The following is a 20,656-nucleotide window of genomic DNA, read 5'->3' as shown; positions in this document are numbered from 1 at the left end:
ATTTGAGTAGCTAAAAATTGTTATTATCAATAATTGATATTTATTAATTATTTATTATTCTAATGATAGTAAAGTTAGCAGACATTTTAAATTAGAAAAAATTTTTTTAAACAGATAAATAATGAAGAAAAGTATTTCTAAAAAAAATGCCCATGTCGAAAATTTCATAAACTACAAGTACAATTTTCCAAAATATTTTTTTGTTAAAAAATTTTTAAATATCTGCTAACTTTGTTGTCATATTCTAATCAAATTAATCTGATTAACATTGAAATGGCTGCTAGACATTTTAATGAAAATCTATTTAATTTAAACGACACAAAGAAATTTTTCACCGCTAATAGAAAAAAAATCAATGATAATTTTTTAGACAAACAAGTAAAAAAAACTAAAGCTAAAGTGAAATTTAATCCATTATATTTCTGTTCAAAGCCATTATTATTAAATTACATTATTAATAATGTAAATTAATCCCCTAGTATGAGTCTCGAAGTGAATGCTAACAGCCCTCCCAATGAGGAAAGTTATTTTATAAAATATTTTATCTTGTCAAGTTTACAAAAGAAATTTAATATCAAACAGTATCAAGGGATATATTTTTTACCTTTAATAATGGCATATTGTTTAAAATTAATTTAATTTATTTTTGCTAAATTAATGTTGCTGAATAATCATGTGTGTTAAATGTAGCGGTTAATAATTTAAATTAATTTAGTTTAAAAATACAAGCGCGTGAGTGAAAAATTATTCGTGAAAAGTAACGCAAATCGCGTGTAAGAAATCGGTTCACTTTCATTTATATATTATTTTAACATACGTCGATTCTGCTGTTCTCTTTGATTTGAGTAAGGCGTTTGATTCGGTTAATCATAATAGATTATTGCATAAGTTGCGGAATGAATTTTTCAGAAAATGTTATTAACTGGATGGCGTTTTATTCAAGTCGAAGAAAGCAATCAGTTAAATGGGACAAGAACACGTCATTTTGGGAAGGAGTACTAAGTGGCGTACCGCAAGGTAGCGTACTTGGTCCTTTACTATTCTCGTTATATAGCAGGTTTAGCTAGTATATTAAATTGTAAATATCTCTTCTACACTGACGATTTAATTATATATTTATCATGTCATCTATCAGAAATATGTGATTGTGTAATTATTCTCAACAATGAGATTAAAAAAATTGTCGACTGGTGTAAAGTCAACTATCTCAGGATAAATGCTTCAAAAACAAAAGCAATTATACTTGGTAGTAAAATTAAAGTTAACTGTGATAAATGTAAACCTCTGAGAAAATTTAATTTTTAACGAACTAAAAAATTTACTAAAAAATAAAGTAAATATAAAAAAAAAAATAGAAAAATATCCATTAGAAATTTTTAGTAATAAATTAAAAAATCAATTTTCAACAAATTTAAAAATTGATATTTTTTTTTAAAATAAATTTCTAAACAATTACCGAATCATTGACTACAATTTAAATTTGGAGTTAATGGTGTATAGTTAGACGTAAATAGGCCGTTTAACTTCGTAGGTCATTTATTTCCTTATTTTATTTTTTTTCTTTGTATATCAAGCTTTAAAGCTGTACTGATATGATGACAACAAGACAAGGGTCGTTGGATCGATGCCACAGTGATAATACTCCACTCAACTTTATAGTGAGTTAACATAAAAGAAGTATTGAACTGAAGAAATGAAATACATCGAGTGTATACTTATGCAGACAGACACAGATATATTATTGTCAGCTCATTAAGGATCTTTTATTGAATCCATCTCACTGGGCAATTATTTATTCCTTTATTCTTTTGTAAATAAATATAAGTACACAGATCTATAATGACGCGATAATAATAGACGTAATGAAAGATAAATGTGTAATCTATTCGACAAGTTCATGCGCTCGCGTGTCTATATTCCTTGAGTCTTTACCTTTTTTTCCTCCCCCAATAGTTAATAAACGGTGTTATTATACTATGTCACTATGAACCCTGACATTTGTTGAGTGACGTTAGCACTTCGCCCTTATACATATTATATTGTATTTTAAAACGTGAGTTTAGAAGACAGTTTATACGAAATTATTGCTACCAAAAAAGGCAATCAAGTTGGATGATAAATTTAAATTTAATTCAAAACTTGAATGTTAAATTATTTATGAATCTGAAGTTAGTAGTCAGTTAACAATTTTTGAATTTTTTTTCAACATCAATTACAAAAAAAAAAAAAAAAAAAAAAAAAAAAAATGCACATGTGAAAAATTTAAAAAACTATAAGTGCAATTTTTTAAAATATTTTTTTTTTATAATTTATCAGAACTGTCTCAATTTTGAAGTTCACTATCATGAACATTTTTGGAACTAATTTTTTTTACACATGTATATGTTTTAATTCACATAAAATTATATAAGGTATAATAATAAGAATAATAATATAATTTTTATATAGAATATAAATTCCGTCGGCGTGTTATGTAGATTAACTTTTTTTCAGAGTGAAAGTCTCGGCGTAATTGACCAGAAGACGTGAAGAAAGCCAGAGCAAGTGTACATACCATATATATGTATATATTTATATGTATGAATAAGTGTATGTAGGATCTGGTTCTATGTAGGTCAGTACCTTCTTCGTCAAGGTGGTCGTGACTGCCGTGCATTATACGCTTGCATGATCCAAGTAAGCCTGCAAGCGAGATATTAATTCACGTTCTGTGCTGTTGCATGTATCTCAAATTATGACGACTTTAACTCGTACTCTCTCGTGTGATAATCTTATACTTGATTGGATTTCTCAATTAATGAGTTATATTTTGAATTCATTTCTTTAATTAACACCACGCAAGTATGCTACAATACGCGATGATTTATTTTAATTTAAATTTAAAAGATAATCCGCGGGCAGGGCATTTTAAATTATGTCCGTGTAGAAAAAATTCAACACGAGAAACTTATAAACTTGAAGCAGATTAGAACTTAAAGTAAAATTTTTTGTGAAATTTTGTAATTTTTATGGTGAAAATAAATTTATCTAGTACTTTATGTAGGCTAATTTTGAGTAAAAACTGAATATTTAAAAAAATTTTTTTACTTTTACGAGTGTGAATGTAGCAGACATCAGACAAATTTCAAATTATAAATAATTAAAAAAAAAAATATTTATAAAAAATGAACTTATTAATTTCAAAATTTTTAAGTGCGGATTTTTTAAAGATTTTATTTTATTAATTATTTACTCAAATTATTAATAATTTAAAATTTGTCTGATGTCTGCTACATTCACACTCGTTTCAAATTTCGGTTTTTGAACTTCTTCGGAAGAAGAGTAAAATGTAGTAAAAATATGTTTTAAAAATGTTCTTTTTTTACTCAAGATTCGCACATAAAATCCTTGATAAAATTTTTTTTCTATCAAAGTTTCAAAAGTTCAAAAAAAGTTCCACTCGGTTCTACTCTGCTTCAAGTTTAAAAGTTCCACATATCAAATTTTTGTGGAACTTTTTTGGAACGAAATTTTTTTAAACGGGTAGTTGATAAATATTTTGAAAATGGTCAATGAAAATATCATTAATCAGCTAGTTTATTCTCTTAAAAAATTTTCACTGTAAAAAGTTGGGAGTAAATTTCAAGTGGATATGAATTTTAATCAGGAGTGATATCGCAGTAGATTTTTTTTACTTCGCATTAATTCTGATCAAGAGTTTTAATGTTAAATTAAACTCCCCTCGGAGTGAATTTAATTCTGAGGAGATAAAATGAATAAAAAATAATCCGCTACGTATTAACTCTGGATTTAATCCGCGTTTACTTCGCAATTTTTTTTACCTCATAGTCAACTCTTTTATTATTTAAAAAATACTAATGTCTTATAAAACTTATATTTTTAGTGATCAAAAAAATATCAATCAATAGTTTAAGTAATCGTATACATATATTTATATATATATATATATATATATTTTTTTTTAGTTAAAATTTTATAATTTTAGTATTAAAATGTCTGATTTCAAAAATAACTTTTTTTAACAAAAAAAAAATTTTTTTAAAAACGTAAAAATTGGCTCTAAGTTTCAAAATTAAGCAGCTGTTAAATCAACTATTTAACGTTTAAATTGACTTATTAATTATTGATATAATTGGGTAATAAAATTTTTTTTATTATTTTAAAATTGGAGTTTTGTAATTTATAATTGATCATATCCGATAAAAATATTTGGGGAAACTTTTTTATTAAATTGGTAACTTTTTTAGTAAAGGAAAAGGAAGCTATAATTACGTATTGAGTTAATAAATATATAGATATATATATATTTTTTTTTTATTGCAAATGTCGAAGAGCGAACTCACGGATAAGTATATGGATATGGTATGAACAGCATACGGGGTTATAAATAAATGAATGGTATGTGGTGAGTTGGGTGGGTATAATGCGCCTGATGAAGGACAAGACCCTAGTGCAGGTTTAATGGCAACTTAATAAACGATTATTATCGTCATTTTATACTCCTGTGTAGGGAGCATCTGTCAATTTCACGGTGTCGATATACGCAAACTCTTATCTATATAAATTATGTGTATGTGTGAATTTGCGGTACGATATTATAAATGTGTGAGTAATAAGGGATGTAAGAAATTTATTGGAACGTCAATACCTATGAAATCAACGGTTTTTTTTTAAATGTCAGATGGTGGGTATGATATCATGAGTACTGACATTTTTTTTTCAAAAAAAAAATTATAAATATATTATTATAAATTTGAGGAAATAAGCGCGAGACGCATACATTTTTAGATAGATTTCATATATTTATATATGACTGTACCAAATAAAATTGATATTTTTTTTTGGTTCCATATGAAAGTTACGTTGAATGTAACATAAAAAAGTTGGGTCCAATTTAATTAAAAAACGCGCGCTCGTTTAAATAAAACTTCCCATTTAAATAACATGGGAAATTTTTTTTTTTTTAACTTTGAAATTTGATAGCTCGTCAATGGATCAATAAATTGAAACGATCATGACTTATTTTTGTAGAGAATTAAATGCTCTACAAAAAAGGTCTCTTATAATTTTTTGATAAATCTAACTGTTGAAAAGTTATTTAAGCTTAAATTTAAATTTATGGTAAATTTATCGTTTTTTGACTTTTCCAGCAAAACTATCAGTCGTATCGCAAAATGTCACAGGAACTTTCTTGTAGATAATTTTTTTTGCAATCGAAATATGTTCTCTAATAATTTTTTAATCTCAGTTCAAAAATTACAGGTTTTGCAAATGAATTATTTGGGAAAAAAACTTAAATTTTCGTAAAAAAGTAACTTTTGAACGGTTAGATTTATCAAAAAATTATAAGAGACCTTTTTTGTAGAGCATTCGATTCACTACAAAAATATTTTATGGTCGATTCAATTTATTGATCCATCAACGAGTTATAAATTTTCAGTTAAAACAAAATTTTTCCATGTTATTTAAATGGGAAATTTTATTTAAATAAGCGCGCGTTTTGTAATTGAGTTGGGCCCAACTTGGTACCCAATTTTTTTATGTTACATTCAATGTAATTTTCATATGCAACCGAAAAAAAAATATTAATTTTATTTAGCACAGTTTAATATATACATTTTTAAAAAAATATATTAATATATAAATTTTATGGGTCAGCTAAAGTGATTTAGCATTTTGGAAATTTATAATCTCATAAAAAATCTATATGAGTTGATATCCATGAATACTAAAAATATATAAACATCCATATATTTTTTTCATATATATATGAAGATTATAAGCAAGTAAAATACAAGATGTCGTTTCTCGCCTATTTATATTCTTATAAAAAAAAAAAAAAAAAAATACATATATATAATATGTAACATGGAAACTAAACTGATGACCTCGCGCTTGTAGTCTCCGAGTCTTCCAGGCTTGAAAAGCGAATGTGGTAGACACGCCAGCCGCGTCTGACCTCGTTGCATAACTTCTCCGGGCATTTACTGACGCCCTCGACACGCGCAGATAATACTCGTGAGGACAATAATATATAACTGATGACAATGTATTGTTGCCGTTACTGCTTTTACTATGGAGTTTAAAAGCTCGTGGTCAAGTTAATTGAGCAATCGCTAATATATATATACGTATAGAACATGAACTGGACCAGCACCGATTGATCGAGTTTAATGAAGCTGTTGTCATGAACATATGTGACATTGTCATTGAATATACTATTATTATGCATTGTGTATCTCACTGATGACTGGATAGCTCATCTCTTATTCGCATACCGATTGGGTAATCAACCAAAGCGCAATGCTGTCGATAACATGCTGACATTATGCAGCCGTTTGGTATTTTAGATTTATAAATTATTTTTAATTATAAAAGTCATGGCTCCATTGGTTATTCACTTGAGTTATATCTCTATTTCTAATCATTTTAATTGGAATGTTAATTTATGTTTTATAGGTTTTATGCATTATCAAAAATTGGGAGATGATGGATTTTAAATTTGAATTTGGTTTTATAAAAAATCACCGGATATGGAGTAAATAAAAGTTTGTCTTTTAAGCGGAGTGATTTTCGAGTGGTTTGGATTTTATTTAAATTCGCATTCATTCAGGCAAGAAGTTTTAATATTCAAATGAACTTTTTTTCGGAGTAAATTTCAGGAAATTAAATAAACAGTCATCTGCTCCCATTCATTCCAGATTTAATGCGCAGTCACTCCACAAATTTTTACTGTGTGAAAATTTAATGAGTGATTATAGCAGATATGACAAATTTAAAATTATTGATTAATAGAGTAAACAATTAATAAAATAAATTTTTTTAAAAATGCGCATTTAAAAAATTAAAAAATTAATAAGTGCATTTTTTATAAATATCATTTTTTAAATTATTTACTCTATTTATTTGAAATTTTGAACTTGTCTGCTACAATCACACTCGAAAAAATTTAAATATTGTACTGGTCTTTATGTTGGTCAAAACAAACTTAGTTATATGTTATTTTGTTCAGAATTTTATGTTTTCTAAAATCTAAGTCGTAAATTTGCAAAATTATATTTTTTTTTTTTTTTGCTAAAATACCAAAATTAGAGGATGTCATATCAGTTGACTTCATTAACTTTCTATTAAAATATAACACTGGAGTAAGCTGATGTCTAATAATTTTTGGATTTTATTTAAAACAATTAATTATAAAAAAAAAAATATTTAAAAAAATTGCACTTATAGTTTTTAAAATTTTTTATGTGTGCATATTTTTAGATTTTTTTTTTTTGTAATTGATTTATTGAAAAAAAATCCGAAAATTGTTAATTGTCTGCTAACTTCACGATCATATTAAAATTAAGAAAATTTATGCTTTAATTTTATTGTATCCTTAATGGCGAGTTGCAGGCATTTAATTTTTTCAACATATTTATTTATATCTTTTTATTGATTTATATTTATAAATATGAATAAAATTTTCAAATAAAATAATCAATAATCATGTAAAATTTGTTTAAAATAACGTCATTTTAAATAAAGCACTTTTTAAAACACGCGAGAATATTTGAATTTTTATTTTTCATAATCAGGATACTGAAGTCAGATGATGAAGTCTAATAATTTTTGAATTTTTTTAAAAATGATAAATTTGAAAAAAAAAAAAAAAATAATTTTCTACATTTACATACTTTCAGTTTTTTTTTTCAAGTTTAATTAAAAAAAAAAAAAAAAAAAAAAAACTAAAAAAATGCATATGTAGAAAATAAAAAAAACTTCAAGTGCAATTTTTCAAAATATTTTTTTTTTTAAATTTATCGTTTTCCAAAAATCCAAAGCTTATTAGATACCTGCTAACTTCAGTATCATAATTACTTGATACTGTTCTAGCTAAAAATAAAAAAAAATTTTTTGAATTTACTCACTCTTCCCGCCATTTTCGTTCTCAGCTGAGTGCTCGTACATCACCGATGTCCAAATAAATAAATTAAAGATATAAACACTCACAAAAAAATTAAATTATAACAAATAATTAATCACCAACTAACAAAACTAATTAAAAAATAATATTTTTAATAAAACTCGAACATTAAAATATTTATCTGTGAATTCAAATTCCGACAACCAACTTGGCGTAAAATGACGCGAGACTACATCGACACTGAATTTAATTTATTTTTCTGAAGTCACATTCACTGACACACATACTTTTATATATTTAAATATTAATTATTTAACAAGAATTAATTTAAAAAGATTTATTTGTTGATAATTAAGCCGCACAATAATTAAACACATTATTTTACCGAGTTCAGACTACAACGACAATGAGAGCAGCCATTACGCGGGAGCTTGACTGACTTCTGCGCACGCGTGCGCCTATTTCGTCTATACTGCGCAGGCCATTCCAAGCGTCTCCACAACTGCGCAAGTGTTCTGGATCAAACTTCACTTCGACGCCATGGTATTAACTCGGGAATTATCTAACTCGCGATTAAATAAATAAATTTACTGTTTTTTTGTGAAAATAAATTAAAACTCGTGTCTTTAAATATTCTTCATAACTTAACGAACATTTCGTGATAATAATTTTGTCGGTACTTAAAATATAAATAACGAAAAATTATTAATTAAATTGCCACATCGTTTTTACTGTTCAGTTACCGGTGTTCGTCGTCATTTGTTTTATTAAAATCCATGATACTGAAGTTAGCCAAAGTCTAAAAATTTTTGAATTTTTTTTTTTAAATCAATACATTAGAAAAAAAATGTAATTGTAGTTTTGTAAATTTTCTACACATACATTTTTTTTTGTAATTTATTTGTAGAAAAAAAAAATTTTTTAATTTTTAATTGTCTAGTAACTTCAAGATCATTAAAATTTATATAAATAATTTAAATTAATTATTATTAATATATCAGTGTTTAAAAAGTATAAGTGAGTGTTTGTGTACAAGTGAGAATTTTTTTTTATCGAGTAATTCGAGTGATAGTTTTTTTTATTACATTTTATGCCGCCATTTTGAAACAATTTAAAAATAGAATTTAGTTGTTTTTTTAAACTACTGAGTGATTAGTATCAGTGTTTGTGTGAATAATTTTAATTAGTACATTTTAATATGAGTAATTATTAAATTATTCAAATTCCGTTTCCGGATTGAGCAAAATTAATTCGTCACAAGTGTCCAAAATGTAAGTTTTTATTTTATTTTTTTTTTTTTTTTAAATTAATAATTTTTTATGCTCTAGCAACAATCTATGGCTTACAATTATTAATTTGATTTATTACTTATAATTATTGATTTTTATTTATAAAAAATTTGAAATTAAATTTTTCGCGCCAAAAATATTTAACTTTTAAATATCTTGAACAAGGATTGAGAATACATTATCATTTTATAAAAAATAAAATGATACTGAAGTTAATTGACGTCTAATAATTTTTGAATTTTATTCAAAACAATAAATTACAAAAAAAAATATTTTAAAAAATTGCACTTGTAGTTTTTTCAATTTTCTATAGGTGCATATTTTTGGATTTATTTTTAATTGATTTGTTGAAAAAAATCGAAAAATTGTTAATTGTCCACTAACTTCACGATCCTAAAAAGAAATACGATCCACCTTTAATTTTATTTTGTAAACAATTAATTTTAAAGAACTCAGTAATTAAAGGCAATTTTGAGTTTTTTAATTTTCTAAAAGCTGTTTTTAGTGCTACTATTATAAAACAAATTTACTTTCTCAATGAGGGTTCGAATAGCAGATATGAGACAGTTTAAAAATTACGAGTGTGAATGTAGCAGACATTAGACAAATTCAAAATTTCAAATAAATAGAGTAAATAATTTAAAAAAATGATATTTTTAAAAAATGCACTTATTAATTTTTTAATTTTTTAAATGCGCATTTTTTTTAAATTTTATTTTATTAATTATTTACTCTATTAATTAATAATTTTAAATTTGTCTGTCTATAATCACCCTCATTAAAAATTTTAAATAAATAAATTAATTAATTAAAATAATAAAAAAGAAAAAAATGCGCATACTGATTTTTCATTTATCTAAATACGTATTTTTAAATTTTTACTTTATTTACATTTTATTTATTTATTCTAAAATTTTAAAAATTACTGGCAGCTACATTCACATTCGTACTTTATTATGGTTTTGAACCTGCAGTCTTTTTAAGGGTGTAATTTATTTTCTGACGATCTGTATTTAATTCTGTACAAAATGACATCGAAATAAATTAGTCTCGTTGAAATTAGAAATTATTTTCTTATACGGGTATAAGAATTCTGGGTCTCTGATAAAAATTATCGGAATTCCTGAAGTCTAATGGTAGGGAAAAATTCAAGATCTTCATTCTACGTGAAATTCCTTACAAATTGACGTACAGCAGAGGCAGTTTTGATAGAAATAAAAAATTAATTGAATCATTATATTTATAAACCATTAATATGTTCCTTATTCAAGACCGAAGCAAAATAACGTACTATATCCAAACCAAAAATAAGTTGTCTTTTATTTAAAAAATATTAGTTATGGTTTGTAGAAAATTATAAGACAAGTTGGTTAATTTGGGCAATGCGCCAAAAATAAAATTTTTAAAAAATTTTTTTCTCGGATAACTTGTAATGTACTCGATGGATTGATTCAATCAAGAGCTCGAAAATAGCATTAAGTTTTAGGGTTGGTGTGCAGGTCAACCGATAGACAGATTTTTTTTTTCAATTGTTAGTTATTTGAAACATTTTATTGAAAACGAGAAATAGCCGATTCTGGTAAAATAGGTTACTATCGAATCTTTGTTCAATCATTAATTTAATTATCAAACTCTCTAAAAATAAATTAGTGAAATTACTTTGTAGTGATCATTCATTTGTTAGTAGAAAAAAGTATACTATTGAAATTAGTAGTAAACTTCTTCCTTGAATAGTCACTATTTTCACTACTTCAAACTAGAAAGAGAACGGAGCTTAAATTGACGTAGATCAAGTACAAAAATTTCTTGCAAAAAACTTTTTTATCTTTTTCTATTTTCCACATGACTCATTTTACCTCAGATTCCTTATCTTTGCTCTCAATAAGAAATTCAGGTCTTTCCAATAACTTCCATCGCTAATTTTTCTTAAAATTTCTAATTGAATGATAGTTGAACTCTATTACAAATCCTTCGAAATTTAAAAAATATCGTGTCATTTTTAAAAATTTCAAAAAGATTTTTTGAAGTATCTTGTATTCCGGCTGGCAGATGGCGTTTTCTTTATTAATAACGAACTTGAACCCAAAAACTAGTACAAGTTGATAAAAAATCCCCGGACAGCTTTGGTCTCTCCAGCCCTGCAGAAACCGAGACTCGATCAATATCCAATGGCACATCAGTTGTTTGCTGGGTTACCAAGCCAAGGCTTGCTGCCTAAACTTCAAATTCTCTATATATATCTATACATATATAAATTTCTATTGGCATGTATTTTTCATCCACATATTGAATTGATATTTCTATATGTAATAAATCATATTGTCTTATTTCTATTTATCGGTTTATTATTTTTTATTTTATTTTTACTATTTTATATTCTTATCTTCGTCATTGGCGGCGACCTTCACCGATACAGATGCTTACATATATTTCACATTTATGTTATACCCATTCAAACATAAACCCGCGTGCATGTGATGGCTACAGTACGCAGTCTCATGCCCGGGGATTTCACGGATGATAACGTCCCAGTTCGACTTTTCGATGGCTTACTCAGGTCAATCATTCGACATTTTTAATTCTTATGGTTAAATGGAAAATTTTAATAGACATTTGAATATTTATTGTCTGTAACCAGAAAAAAATACAAAAATTTTATTATTATTTGTCTTCTTTTGGTATAAAAAGTTTAATCAATCGCTCTCATTCACTCCCGACCTAGGCCTTTGACCCTGACAAGAAAGTGTCTGACGGGCTGGTGTACAGAGTTAGGTCGTGGTTTACGGCAGTATCAAATGATAAATATATATAAGCATATATTTAGTAATATGTTCATGTTAACGTCTATATACTTCTTGTATGTTTACTTTCAACTAACATTTAATGTATACTTGAAACTCGAAATTCGTAGTCTATTTTGTAAATAAAATAAAATCAAGAGTAAACTTTAACTGAAAGTACCCAAGGGCTTCAATGATCAGCAAACTTTTTATATCAGATTTTATTTTTTATTTTATAATTCATGAGTTATTAGCTGTTGCTTCAATTTTTAAAATTATTTTAATGGGATATTGAACCCACTTCTGAAAAGGTGAATTGGACCTTAAAAAATTCGAATGATCATTAAAAGTTATGTTAAATCTACTCGACTTACGGAAAACGTACAGAAGATTTGACTGAATTTAAAACGCAGATAGAACTTGTTTGGACTGAGATAAAAAAATATAATTATTTGAGAATTTTATTGCTGATAAAAAATTTCCAGAAGCTAAAAGTTGATGAATTAAAAGTATTAGTGACTTTTAAAAATTAGGGGACATTCTAGACGTAAATATTCTAGAGTGTAGGTTTTTCATGCCAGTTCAGGTTTTTGGGTCTTAGCCTACTAGAATTTCTTCCTGATTTGCCTGAAGTACCATAAGGACCTTATCAGGTTAATATAAAGTTTGCCTTATTAGGGCAACCTGACAAGTTCCTTGTCAGGACCTCATCAGAATATCTTAATTCAAAAAAGGACCTCATAGGTTTTAAGTTACATCCATATAAGGATCCTCGTCAGGATACCTTGATCGGGTCCTTATTTGAAATAAGGTTAACCTGATAAGGACCTCGTCAGATCCTTATGAAAAATTCTAGGGTATAATCTATCTAGAAGCTAGAAGATGAGGAATAAAAATAATTAGCAGCTGTGAAAAAGTGTATAGAGCAAACGATCTAGAGGTTTTACGTCTAGAATGTTTCCTAATTTTTTTTTAGCTGCTAATAATTTTTATTTATGGGTTGCAAGCTTCTAGAAAATTTTTATTAGCAATAAATGCTTTTTAAATAATTTTATTCTTTTATCTTAAATATAAATAAATTTTATCTACACTTCAGGTACGTCGAGTAGGTTTTAATTTCTTGTAATCATCTTTTAAGTCTTTGAGGGTTAAATTTACATTTTTAACGTCGAATAAGTTCGATAGACGATTTAAATTTTTACTTGGGAAATGCTACCTTTTGGAGACTGGAATATCGCTTTTTACCATCTTTGAATAGGTTGGAAAAATACTTTAGATCAAAGTAGATCTAGTCTTTTTAAATTTTAAATCTGTGTTAATATTAATAGATATAAAATGGATCTTCATAAATATTCCGTTGGATCAAAACTTTTTTTAAAATTTATTTATCTCTAAAAAAGAAAATTTTAATTTTTCTTTTCATTTCTTTTTTTTGTACTTTTATCAGTATAGATATTTATACATCAACGTTAGATAGAAACCCATGTCAAAAAAACAACCATTTTGACTTATTTTACTTAATTAACTTGATTTTGACTGCTATAATTTTTTTTTTTTGTCATAAATCAATAGCTGAAAGTTAATAAATGTAATTGAGTAATGAAGTAGCTATTTTAATTTAAAATCATAAAAAATTTAACATAATCATCATGGATAATAGCGTATAGTATTGATCGACATCCAAAGGTCTTTAGTAGTCTATTTACCTTCTGTCGTAACATGACTTAACTTCAATTAAATTTATATAAAAAAAAAAAAAAAAAAGAAATTGAAATTAAGAAATAAGAATTTTAAAATATGAGGCTTAAAAACAAAATAAATAAATAATAATTAAATATCAAAGTGTAGTTTAATTGAAGGTCAAAATACATGAATTAAATTTGAATAGTTTACAAGCAACGGTATATGTTATGAGTTGTAAATTACTCTGACAATGAATAGAAGAGTCAGTTGGTAGGGCAATTTGTCGTCACCCACTTGTGCTTCTATACGACACCATAAATGCTCGTGACGTTAACCAACGCCTGGTCAAAATTAGCGTCTGAATTAACCGCGTCCTGTGGTTTGCCATCGGAAGTCTCGTGGAGTAGGTCAGGATGCACGTGCGAGGGGTTTACCATACACTAATTTTTTTTATCTTCTCTTTTTTATTGCCTTCTTAACTCTACGTTTTACTATTTTTTTTTTTTTCATAGTTAAATGACCTAGAAACAAATGAGTCAATGTCATTGTTAAATTTAATAAAGTTTTAAGTGTCGATGATCTCAGACATAAGGCTGTATATTAAGAGTTTTTTTTTTTTTTTTTTTTTTTTTTTTATAGATATTTTTATATCTATCTTGAGTGCTGAAGTCATAAATTTTTATTATTATTTTTTTTTTCATGATTATGATCGTGTCATTGCAGTATAGATATATATGTGATGTATGTTTACAATAATTTCACATTTGACTGCAATTTTCTCAACAGGATAAGATAACGTAGGTGGATGATCGACGGCTTAACGCTTACAGGTCGACGACTGTAGATTTAAAAATTGATAAATTTTAGTCTTGTTTAAAAAAAAAAATTTTAATTAAATTTGAATTTTACAAAAAAATTCCATTAGAGAAAAATAGGACACGTGGGGTATAATGGGGCCTACTGATTTTTTAAGGGGGTCCGTTTTACCCCCTTCACCTTTCCCTACATCACTTTAGTAGTAAAGTAAAATAAATGCAGTTAAATAAATCAAAAATTAAATATGATCCTGAAGTTAACAAACGATCAAAATTTTCGAGTTTTTTTTTTTTCAACACATCAATTTAAAAAAAATAAAAACTAAAAAAAAGCACTTGTAGAAAATTAAAAAATCTATAGGTGCAATTTTTTCAAATATTTTTTTTTTTGTAATCAATCGTTTAAAAAAAAATCAAAAAATTAAACGTCGTCTAATTAATGATCCTGAAGTTAACGAAATAGAAAATTTTTGAATTTATTTTTCAGCGAATCAATTACAAAAAAAAAAAAAACCAAAAATATGCACTTGTAGAAAATTAAAAAAATTGTAAGTGCAATTTTTCTAAATATTTTTTTTTTTTATAATTTATCGTTAAAAAAAAGTAAAAAAAATTATTAGACGTCAGCTAACAGTATCATAAATTAAATTGCATTTAATTAATTTAAAAATATATGAAATTAAATTAATTAAAAATATTTTCAAGGTCATAGTCGCGGATAGTCGAAACATGCGGTTGAGTGTTTGTCGCGGCGATAACCCGTCTGATAAGAAAAAGCCACACAATCTCTAGTGTCACGTTTTTCATAGCTTATCTTTAGACGTACCTTGAAACAACATATACATATACATACATATCAATATATATAAATCTTTCGTAGAAAGTTTTAAAATTTAATTTCACCGAAATGCACATAACACAGAGTCTGTGGGAGTAAGTAATGTGATTAGGTCAACGACTTGCATTTTAAAAGTTTAAGATTTTACATTACTGATATGAAAAAAAATTACTCATTTACTTTAAATCTCGCTGTAGGTATACGAGTAATTTTTAAGTTTGACCGTTAAGTTTAAATCCGATTAAGATGATTCTTCGTGATACATATATATATGTATATATATATGTGTTCTTACGTAGTATATAATAACTCTTGTTGCGGTTTAGTAAACTGGTACCGTAGTTTATTAGGGTGGAGTTTTAAATTGATGAAGAGATTATTTTACTGATACTTTGATACTTAAATATTATACGAAATAATTTTATCCCTTTTGAGCGGTACTATATAAAATACTAATATATCATTGTATATGTATGAGTTGATTTTATTACATCAATTCTCACGATCCTTTATTTTGCCAAAAAAAAAAAAATTTGAAAAATTACAGTGTGAATAACAACAAAGCAAAAGTTAAAAAAAACATGATCCTGAAGTTGGCAGACAATTTAAAATTTTCTGACTTTTTTTTCAACAGATCAATTACAAAAAAAAAAAAAAAAACTTAAAAATGCACGTGTAGGAAATTAATAAACCTATAAGTGCAATTTTTTGAATTATTTTTTTTTTTATAATTTATCGTTTAAAAAAAAAGTCAAAAAATTATTAGACGTCAGCTAACTTACGATCCTGAAGTTAACAAACAATTAAAAATTTTTGAATTTATTTTTCAACAAATCAATTACAAAAAAAAAAAAAACAAAAAAATGCACGTGTAGGAAATTAATAAATCTATAAGTGCAATTTTTTCAAATTTTTCTTTTTTATAATTTATTGTTTAAAAAAAAATCTAAAAATTATTAGACCGGCTAACTACGGTATCATAAAAAACTGCAGCCTATACTGTCATTTTTTCCATTCTTTTTTAAAAAATTAATGTGTCATTTTCACTGCTGACGTTTTTCTTAGTTTCAATTTTCGCGATATTTAAGGTGTGAAAAAAAAAAAACTGTAGCCAATACTGTAATTTTTTTTATTCTTCATAAAAAACGTATCGTTTATTTTGCTGTCACTTTTCTGAGCTTCTAATTAGCTTGCGTAGAATTCATACTCTTCTCATTGGTCCATTATATAAACTATTAAAAAAACACTTAATTTTAAAAACTGCGTATCAATCCACTAACGAGGTGTCTGGTCCATCAGTTTAAAAATGAACTTACATTCGTGGGCGTTTGACGTATCGTAGCTCCAATATATATATTTTAAATGGCAAGTAAAAAATATTTCAGACAATTTTAATATAGAATAGCCATACATACATGTATACATATATATGTATGAAGATAATCATCCATCAATCCATCAATCATACTCTCATACATACATATGACACATTCACACATCCTTGATAACACGTAGATAACATACATAATGATGGATAGAGGTAGACATCGTGATCCTTAAAAGTTGAGTAGTCTGTGGCATGACATTGACCCTGGCATTGATCCCAAGTATCAAACTAAAACCAACCAACATCACATCACCAGAGTATGTACCAGTAGCAGCATGGCAGCAGTGGCTGCGATGGTTAAGCTCTAGAGCTGCTACAGGACGTCGGTGCGTACGCAATTGGTGGGACGGGTGTGGTGGCTGGAAAGATCGACCTTGCTACGACCCCGTCCAAGGTCGTAGACGCAGACGCCACTCCTCCACGTTATTCCACTACACTACCAGTAGAAGTTTACTCTCTATCTAGAGCTACATAAGCCTCAAACTTTTCTCCTTTTTGTCATGGTATCCGCGACATTCCCCTACTCTACCATACCTAAAAAAAAAATAAAAAAAACTCGTGTTTATAATGCTCTTGGTTCGAAGACCCCAAAACCGAAAATCGCTTTACGTTAACGTCATAAGTCGTAATAGTGCTATTTTAAATATGCGCGGGGAAAAAAAAAGTATCTGGGATCAATAAATTATTCGCTTCTTAGAGAAATAAATTATTAAATGAAGAAATTGCTTGGTTCAAATTTTGAATAAATTTTTTTATTTTCATGGAAATTATTTTAATTAAACTAGTGTTCTATTTGCTTAGGTAATTATTCATCAACTAAAAAAGTACTGAAGAGTATCAAGAAATTAATTTATTACACATTTGCAGTTTAGTTTACGAATTTTTTGGCGAATTTTTGAAATAGATTTTGGTAAAAAAATAATTTATGAAACCCCGCAAAAAAAAAAAAATTGAATTTTAAAATTGCGGTAAAAATTCTCATATTTTTTTTTCGAAAACACTTTTAGGATTATAAAAATGTAGGGATTTATTTTTTGTAAAAATCAGGGGTGGGAGGGGGGTAAGGAAATAATTTTCAGCTGCCGTTAAAAAAAAAATTTCATTTTTTGGGGACAAAATGGGGACCTCCTAGAAAAGGTGAAAAATTTCTGGATATTAATTAAATTTGATGAAATTAAATTTTCTTGTAAGTAATTTACATAAAGAAAAATGAAATTTCACGTAATTATTGGATGCGGAGGAAAAAAAATTTTTAATAGTTTTTATCATAAAACAAAAGTCATTAACATTTTTCGACTGACACTTTTGATTTTTGAAAAAGTTTAACTACCGACTTTAAATTGGTAATTTTTTATTTGCTAATCACTATTTATTATTAACTTCAAAGTAAAAGATTTAAGTTACTTTTAATTCCAAAGAAGATATTTTTAAAAAATCAATTATATTTTCCTTAAAGTAATAAATTACAAAATTATTAAAAGTTAATTAAATTTAAAAAATTGTAAATATTTTAAAGTTGATTATTGAAATACATCTCAAGTAATTTGACACCGAGTTCTTTTATTGTAAATTGATAATAAAAAAAATCAAATTGATTTCTGACTATTTTTTTACAAAAACACACTTTTTGAAAATGGTGAAAAAAAATTCAAAATAATGCTCAATTATATTTACAAGTGATTTTGGAATTTTTTAAAAAACATTTTAAAAAAAATCTGGGGTTTCTCCATTTTGTCCCCCTATATATGCAAACCTGGAGAAAAATAAAATACCGTGGCTATATGGGACACCATTTTTGATGCAAAATATTATTTTTTTTTTTTTTTTTAATGTAGAGTTAACATCATAAGACGTAATAATGTAATTTTAAATATGAGTTGACGAATATGTTCTTGGAACTTTAATCCATATCCTACTGAACAAACAAAATATTGATGATAATGATTATAATTTTCGATGATGACCTTATAATACCTTCTGATGAACAAATGTTTCACCATATATGTATATAAATAAATACCCCCGTTTGATTGTATATCTTTCTCACATCTCACTCGAAATTCCTGTACGATAGTAGATAAAAGACTATTATATTTCGTGGTGTAACAACACCCGTAGGCAAGGCGTAACGACCATCTCGCGTGTGTTCTAGCTCTTAAATCGTTTCGTTGAAATCTGATGGATCGTAGTGTGTATGTACCTATACCTAAATGTATAGTAGATAGACTATCATCTTCTCTTAGTTTTTTTTTTTTTTTTTTTTTTTTTCCAAATTTTATTTTTGTTGTTGGAATAATATGTTAAACCATAACGTACCCGCCATATGGATTAAACACTAAAACACACACGTGTATATTTATTAGGTGATTTTATTGAACCAGATTGTTGGGTTTTTGAACCTGATGGTTAAATTTTTAGGGAAAAAAAAGTTATTGTAAATAAATAAATATCAGATTCGTTGAATTCATGCAACTAAATTCATTAGAGATTTTGGTGGAATATATACACATTCGGTATGACTTCGTCGAAGATGACTCATAAAAATATATATATATATATGTGTTCTTATGAGGTCGACGACGTACCGTGAGGTAAGATATTTATGTAAACAATATTGTGTAAAATTTTAATTCTGTTAAGAACAATAAAACTTTCGTCTATAATAAATCTGAAAAAAAAAAAAAAATAAAAAAATAAAAAATAATTGACATTTTGAGTCCCTTGAACTCTTTTTAGTACTTAGTTTTTTTTTTTTTTCAAGTTGTTTTTATTGTGTGGGTTAAAATACTAGGTCATGACTTACGTCATAGATATCAACGTTTTTTCAGTAAATGCTACACAATTTTATTATACTTTTTTTTTTTTTTATTAAAACATGTAGACACGTAATCTGAAATAAAATAAAAAAAAATTACACGAGACATTTTTACTGCTATTTAAAATGAGCTTAGTTAAAATTGGAACGGATGAAAAAAATAAAATAAAAATTTGAATAAAAAAAAAAATATAATAATTAGAGAGTTTTGAATATATTTTATTTGTGAAAAATATCAATGGGTGATTTATATATATGGCGGTTGTTATGGAAACCGTGAGCATGAATGTTTTGATGATTATATGTAGAAGCTAAGATAAATCCTGTGTGGGATCACGTTTGTCAAATCCCTTTAAATCCCAGGAGAGCAACGCAACCCTTCTCTTTTAGACACTTTTGTATGTATAGTTAAACAGATTTTGTCTTCTTAAGCTCTTGAGACACTTTTGTATACAAAATAACTGATAAGAAAAATGTGATATATTAATCAGATCGATATATTTTTAGACATCTTTTTATTAAAATATAAAAACTTGAGACGAAATGAGAAGTTATTTTTAAAATGAATTTTTTTTTTTTTAAGTATCTAGTTACGAGATGTAGAAAATAATGGGGTAAGTTGACTAGCCTAGATAGTGCAGCAAATTCAATTATTTTTTTTTTACAATCGTAGTTTATTTTTTTAATTAGAATCAGCTTTTTCCAATTTTCAATAAAAAAAAAAAAAAACGCAGAGATATTGAGAGGAAAATGTTTCTTGAGGCAGGAATATATATCCTGGATCTTGATTATTGTCGAGAATGTATATTCTCTTTTAAAGAATTTATTGACAAGATACAAATAATATTTATTTTATTCAAATTTAATCATTTTTGAATCTATCGAGAGTTGTGATATTAAATATTCAATTTATTTCTTCTTTCAAAACACTTTTCTTGTGCAAAATGTATAATTTATTTTAAAAGTTATCTGAAAAAAATTTTCGAGTTAAGAAAATCTATTTTGATAGATTGCATTTTTTTTTTGATGCCATCGAAATTTTGAAAAAAAAACAATTTTTTTTTACTAAAAAATTCCATTTGTTAACTGATCAACTTGTCCCATAATTTGCCAGAAACTGTAACTGCATTTTTAAATGAAAAC

Source organism: Microplitis demolitor, chromosome 9 (assembly GCF_026212275.2).
Source record: "Microplitis demolitor isolate Queensland-Clemson2020A chromosome 9, iyMicDemo2.1a, whole genome shotgun sequence".
In the NCBI taxonomy this organism is placed as follows: domain Eukaryota; kingdom Metazoa; phylum Arthropoda; class Insecta; order Hymenoptera; family Braconidae; genus Microplitis; species Microplitis demolitor.
Note: the sequence above shows the minus strand (reverse complement) of the source record.